The 5,873-nt window shown below is 44.3% G+C and overlaps 1 pseudogene; it reads right to left on the bottom strand.

Annotated features, from left to right (window-relative positions):
* Window positions 1–271: 271 nt before the first annotated feature.
* Window positions 272–5,873, bottom strand: part of LOC111958159 (transducin-like enhancer protein 3-B) — a 22,707-nt pseudogene continuing 17,105 nt past the window's right edge.

Here is a 5,873-nt window from a genome sequence, read left to right as displayed (position 1 = left end):
GTAGTCTAATAATGTCCTCTCAGACCATGTCCTAAACCCACTGGTAGAGTGACAAATGTGTCCTTAAAAACCCCTACCATAAAATCACAGATTTAAATAATAAACCACCATGAAAGCCATACAAAATACCAAACATACAAAACCACTGGTAGTCAACAAAAAATGTCCTTACGATCTATACCTTCTTACAAACCACATGGTGGGACAAGATGGCGCCCGACAGACCCGGTCGCCCTGTTTCTAGCTCTCTGTTTTTTCAGACATGATTTGCTCAGAACGTTTCTTGTATTATCTCCTGGAAATAACTTTTGGATAATAGATCGGAGGTCACGCACCAGAAACTAGACTTCCCTGAGATGGATCCTTTGCCTGAACTTCCCGAAGCAGCTCTACTCAGCCTGGGGGCTGCACCAAAAACGCAGACGCCAGAGAAGAAGAAGTAAGGAGTGGGGCCCTAGTCAGACTCAGGTGGCGTGCACCGCTGCGGAGTATATTACTCACTACATTCAGTCCCTGGACAATAAAGTACACAAGCTCAGGGCGAGGATCTCCTTCCAGAGAGACAGGGACTGTAAACATGCTATTTTCAGGTCTCTCCAGAGATGTTTTATCGGGCTTTGGCTGGGCTACTCAAGAACATTCAGAAACTTGTCCCGAAGCCACTCCTGCGTTGTCTTGGCTGTGTGCTTAGGGTCGTTGTCCTGTTGGAAGGTGAACCATCACCCCAGTCTGAGGTCCGGAGCGCTCTGGAGCAGGTTTTCATCAAGGATCTCTCTGTGCTCTGTTCATCTTTGCCTCGATCCTGACTAGTCTCCCAGTCCTTGCCACTGAAAAACATCCACACAGCATGATGCTGCCACCACCATGCTTCACCATGGGGATAGTGTCAGGTTTCCTCCAGACGTGACGCTTGGCATTCAGGCCAAAGAGTTCAATCTTGGTTTCATCAGACCAGAGAATCTTGTTTCTCATGGTCTGAGAGCCTTTAGGTGCCTTTGGGCAAACTCCAAGCGGGCTGTCATGTGCCTTTTACTGAGGAGTGGCTTCCATCTGGCCACTCTACCATAAAGACCTGATTGGTGGAGTGCTGCAGAGATGGTTGTCCTTCAGAAAGGTTATCCTATCTCCACAGAGGAACTCTGGAGCTCTGTCAGAGTGACCATCGGGTTCTTGGTCACCTCCCTGACCAAGGCCCTTCTCCCCTGATTGCTCAGTTTGGCCAGGCTGCCAGCTCTAGGAAGAGTCTTGGTGGTTCCAAACGTCTTCCATTTAAGAATGATGGAGGCCACTGTATTCTTGGGGACCTTCAATGCTGCAGAAATGTTTTGGTACCCTTCACCAGATCTGTGCCTCGACACAATCCTGTCTCGGAGCTCTACGGACAATTCCTTCGACGTCATGGCTTGGTTTTTGCTCTGACATGCACTGTCAACTGTGGGACCTTATATAGACAGGTGTGTGTGCCTTTCCAAATAATGTCCAATCAATTGAATTTACCACAGGTGGACTCCAATCAAGCTGTAGAAACATCTCAAGGATGATCAATGGAAACAGGATGCACCTGAGTTCAATTTCTAGTCTCAGGGCAAAGGGTCTAAATACTTAAGTAAATAATATATCCGTTTTAAATTTTTAACACATTTGCAAAAAAAAATCTAAACCTGTTTTTGCTTTGTCATTATTGGGTATTGTGCGTAGATTGCTGAGGATATATATATATTTTAAATATATTTTAGGCTGTAACGTAAAAACAAGTCAAGGGGTCTGAATACTTTCCGAAGGAACTGTTTGTGTAAAGTGGAAACTGCATATCGTGAGGCCACATTTACTGTAGCTTGGGACTTTACACTGTAGCTTGGGACTTTACACTGTAGCTTGGGACTTTACACTGTAGCTTGGGACTTTACACTGTAGCTTGGGACTTTAATAAAATAAATGTGAGGTAAACCCTGCCAAATTTGTATCAATCCATCTCTTGTGCTACACGGAAACACAGACCCTGAATCATTGCTAGTCTCCCTTCCGGGACCAAGATGTTGTTCCTACAGTGATGATTACAACTTATCCAAACCAGTAACGGCGGACAGACGGCAGCTTTCACGCAAAACTGAAAGTGCAAACCATTTAACGGTGGCAAAGTGACTGGGAACACGGAGGTTTACAAACAGACCAGCTATGATCTCCGTACGACGGCAATACGACAGTACAAAGACAAAAGTAGGGTCGCAATTCAACGGCTCAGACGCTAGACGTATGTAGGAGGGACTCCAGACAATCACCGATTATAAAGGGAAAGCAAGAACAACGTAAGTCATTTAAGCATGTTAACCGTTGCAAAGCTGCCGGCCCAGATAGCATCCCCAAGCCGCATCCTCAGGGCATGTGGAGAGATTACATCTTCTGAATTCGTCCTGCTAGGTGACCTAAACTGGGACATGCTTAAACCACCTGACCAAGTCCTAAAGCAATGGTACTCCCTAAATCTTTCTCCGATTATCACCAATCCCACAAGATATGACTCCAAACACCCAGAAAAGGCTACTCTTCTCGATGTTATCCTCACAAATAATCCTGATAGGTATCCGTCTGGTGTTTTCTGTAATGACCTTAGTGATCACTGTTTTACAGCATGTGTTCGTAATGGCTGCTCAGTGAAACAACCTGTCCTGATTTGTCATAGACGCTTGCTAAAACACTTTAATGAGCACGCCTTCCTTAATGAACTGTAAAATGGTATAGAATCAGCTTGATCCTCAAAGACGATTGGACCTTGTTTTCATGTTTTCAGTGGTATTGTTAACAAACACGCCCCCATAAAGAACATGAGAATTAAAAACCGGTTCACCCCCTGGTTCGACCGTGATCTGGCAGAGTTACTCCACCTTGCATTCACCTTATGATGTCCAGTGGAACAACCACTTTACAATAGTGCATCTAACTCTAAGGGGGGGGGGGGGTTAGAAGGATTACTTTATCCTATCCTAGGTATTCCTTAAAGAGGTGGGGTTTCAGGTGTCTCCGGAAGGTGGTGATTGATTCCGCTGACCTGGCGAAGCCTATCTCTGACCTTTATAACCTGTCTCTCCTCTCTGGGGAGGTTCCCACTGCTTAGAAGGCAGCCACAGTTCATCCTTTATTTAAAGGGGGAGATCAAGCTGATCCTAACTGTTTTAGGCCTATTTCTATTTTGCCCTGTTTATCAAGAGTGTTGGAAAAACCTGTCAATAATCAAATGACAAGCTATCTTGATGTCTATAGTATTCTCTCTGGTATGCAATCTGGTTTCCGCTCAGGTTATGGATGTGGCACTGCAACCTTAAAGGTCCTCAATGATGTCACAATCGCCCTTGATTCTAAGCAATATTATTCTGCTATTTTTATTGACTTGGCTTTTGATACGGTCGACCATTCCATTCTAGTGGGCCAGGCTAAGGAGTATTGGTGTCTCTGAGGGGTCTTTGGCCTGGTTTGCTAACTACCTCTCTCAAAGAGCGCAGTGTATAAAGTCAGAACATCTGCTGTCTCAGCCACTGCTTGTCATCAAGGGAGTACCCCAAGGCTCGATCCTAGGCCCCATGCTATTCTCAATTTACATCAACAACATAGCTCAGGCAGCAGGAAGCTCTCTCATCCATTTATATGCAGATGATACAGTGTTATACTCAGCTGACCCCCGGATTTTGTGCTAAATGCTCTACAACAAAGCTTTCTTAGAGTCCAATAAGCTTTCTCAACCCTTAACCTTATTCTGAACACCTCCAAAACAAAGGTAATGTGGTTTCGTAAGAATAATGCCCCTCTCCCCACAGGTGTGATTACTACCTCTGAGGATTTAGAGCTTGAGGTAGTCACCTCATACAAGTACATGGGAGTTTGGCTAGACGGTACACTGTCCTTCTCTCAGCACATATCAAAGCTGCAGGCTAAAGTTAAATCTAGACTTGGTTTCCTCTATCGAAATCGCTCCTCTTTCACCCCAGCTGCCAAACTAACCCTGATTCAAGACCATCCTACCCTGCTAGATTAACGGAGACATAATTTATAGATCGGCAGTAAGGGTACTCTCGACCGGCTAGATACTCAACCCTTGTACCCGGTACCCAAACCCTGCACCTTAGAGACTTTACTGCCCATTACATAGAGTCATTGAACACTTGTCACTTTTAATAATGTTACATACTGGTTTAGCCACTTCATATTATATACTGTATTTCTATCAAGGGCACTGTCCTATTTAAACTACTACTGTTCCACTTCCATATGTATATACTTATTCTAGTCAAAGCCTGTCCTATTTAACTATACTGTCCCACTTTCATATATATACTGTATTCTATCCTGGTTCAATGCCTATTAACTATACTGTCCACTTCATATGTATCTACTTGTATTCTAGTCCTGTTCATCCTATATAAACTACTGCTGTCCACTTCATGATATAACTGTATTCTAGTCAAGCCTGTCCTATTAACTACTACTTTCCACTTCATATGTATATACGTATTTCTACCTGGTTCATCGCTATTTAACTACTACTTGTCCACTTCCATTGTATTATACTGTTTGTAGTCAAGCCTTCCTATTTAAACTACTACTTGTCCACTTTCAATGTTAATACTGTATTCTATCAAGCCTATCCTATTAACTACTACTCCACTTCATATTATATACTGTATTCTAGTCAAGGGCCTGTTCCTATTGAATACTACGTCGCACTTATATGTATATACTGTATTCTAGGCCTGCTTCAATCCTATTAACTACTACTGTCCACTTCATATGTATATACTGTATTCTATCCAAGCCTGTCTAATATTAACTAACTACTGTCCACTTCATAGTATATACTGTATCAGTCCTGGTTCATCCTATTTAACTACTACTGTCCAACTTAAAAATCTGTATATGTGTGAATTTGTTTTTCATTATTCTAGGTAGTACTGCACGGTGGAACTAAAACACAAACATTAAGCTCAGAAACCCAGACAGATCCAGTAGAAACCACATACATTCCATCATTCTCCTACCTGACAGATCTGGTGTGCAGTCCCAGACAGCGATGTTCCCATCCTGCAAGCAGGAGAAGCAGACCTTGCTTCTGGGGAGATGGCGAGGCGTAGGCAGGCCGGGCGGAAAGACGTCAGCTCACCTTGATACGAGGCGTTCTGGGAGGCCAGATCCCAGTATGGTTAAAGTACTGCCTCTCCTCCTACGATATACGACCGTCGGGAGCAGCTTACAGGAACGGATGTAGTTATCCCTGTTCTGGTGGACAGAAGGAAACAGATAATCAATACAGCTTAAGATCAGCGTCTGAGTTCTAGCCACAGACAGAGACCGACGCGACAGACCAGATCACGACAGACAGCAGTCAGACAGGACAGCACAGACAAGACAGACAACAGGACAGACAGCAGACAGACACAACCAGCACAGACGAAGACAGACCACCGACTAGACAGACGACAGAACAGGACAGACAGACAGGACAGAAGAGAGACAGACAGACAACAGGACAGACAGACAACAGGACAGACAGACAGACAGACAACAGACGACAGACAGACAGACAGACAGAGACAGACAGACAGCAAGACAACAGACAGACAACAGACAGAGAGAACAGACAGACAGGCAGACAGACAACGACAGACAAGACAGACAACAGGACACACAGGACAACAGACAGACAGACAGACAACAGACAGCAGACAGACAGACACGGACAGACAGACAGACAACAGGACAGACAACAGACAGACAGACAGACAGACAGACAGCAGAACAACAGACAGACAGACAGACAGACAGACGGAACATTCATTGTATTCCTACCATCGTAGTAAACATATCTAGACTGTAGCAGAGTGGTA

This window comes from Salvelinus sp. IW2-2015, linkage group LG33 (assembly GCF_002910315.2).
Source record: "Salvelinus sp. IW2-2015 linkage group LG33, ASM291031v2, whole genome shotgun sequence".
Lineage (NCBI taxonomy): Eukaryota > Metazoa > Chordata > Actinopteri > Salmoniformes > Salmonidae > Salvelinus > Salvelinus sp. IW2-2015.
This window is presented reverse-complemented; position numbering and strand designations above follow the sequence as displayed.